This window comes from Topomyia yanbarensis, chromosome 1 (genome assembly GCF_030247195.1).
Source record: "Topomyia yanbarensis strain Yona2022 chromosome 1, ASM3024719v1, whole genome shotgun sequence".
Classification (NCBI taxonomy): Eukaryota; Metazoa; Arthropoda; class Insecta; order Diptera; family Culicidae; genus Topomyia; species Topomyia yanbarensis.
Window position 1 is genome coordinate 71,633,491 of NC_080670.1, and position 1,533 is coordinate 71,635,023.

Below are 1,533 nucleotides of genomic sequence, written 5' to 3' on the forward strand. Positions count from 1 at the left end.
AATATTTAGTCACCACACCATTATATAAACCAGAAGGAATATCTCTGTGCGAGGATCGACTAACAGCTTTTGGTGCGGACCAACAATCTAGTTCATCTCAAGAAATGAGTATGATAGAATTGGAGGTCATTGAAGCAATCAACGATGTCGAGTTGTTTGCTGGTCAGCAACAAACGCTGTTATGGAATGAAGATAAATGTCTGGAAATTGCTCCGGCTCAAAACAAGAGGCCGATGTCGATTGTTTACGATGAAAACGCTGAAGAGCTGTCTTTTCCAGATATCTATTTGGGATATCCAAGAAAATTCAAAGCTGGCGTTCACTTAACACCCTTCATGAAGGTCACCAGTGAGCTGAGACGGAGAGATAGACGTGGAGCCAAGCCGAATCACTTACTGTATATGGCTATGAAAATTCTCCGTCTTCGAGTTACTGAGGAATTGCAGCATACCTACAAATGTATGGGAACTGCAAACATAACGCAAGCCCAGCTGAGCGACAAAAGTTTCTTGGAGAATCTCATGGAACGAAATCTGTCGTTTATGAAATCGATTCCAAACTCAGTGCAGTATTGGTATCGACGTAAACATGACCTTTTCGCCATGATTCGATAGCTGGGCAAGCCAACAATGTTTCTGACGCTAAGCGCGAGCGAAACTCAATGGCCACTATTGTTGAAACAGCTGCACAAGCTCTCAAATCATTATAACGGCATCGATTTAACAGAACCATTGCGTGAGTTGAATGCTTATCAGCGAGCGACACTGGTCAACGACGACCCAACCACTTGTTGTTTGTTCTTCAATAAACTCGTTGATGTCATAATGCATATTCTATCTTCACCTAGATTCAGTCCATTTGGCAGCCATTATGTTATTGATTTTTTCAAGCGCATTGAATTTCAACACCGCGGCAGTCCACATGCACACATCATGCTTTGGCTTGCAAATGATCCTCGTGAAACGGTTTCTGAGCATATGCCCGCCACCCTACAACTAATCAGAACAGTTTGTTCTATTAGTGTAGGGGATCTACGTGAAACGTATGGCAAAAAGGTTCATGAGCACACGCGTACTTGCTATAAACGCAACGACAAGCGGTGTCGATTCAACATACCATACTGGCCAATGAATGAAGAACGGTCATTGGTACCGCTAACAACTGATGACAGTCGCCGTGGACGATTACGCCGACGCTCCACAGAGATGCGGGAATCACTGGAAACAAAATCATTTGACACTCTAGAGGAGTTTCTTGCAGATTGCAGATGTACTCCCGATGAATATCTCGATGTGCTGCGTTCTTCGATACAGCGCCCAAAAATTTTCTTAAAGCGCTCAATGACGGAACTCTGGACAAACCCTTTCAATCCTTGGATTGCAGAGAAACTGCGTTCCAACATGGATCTGCAGTTTATCCTTGACGTGTACTCGTGTGCATGTTACTTGGTTGACTACGTCAACAAATCGAATCGGGGCATAAGTGGTTTACACCGCGAGCTCATCCTTTTGCAAGAGCAGTATCCTGATCAGG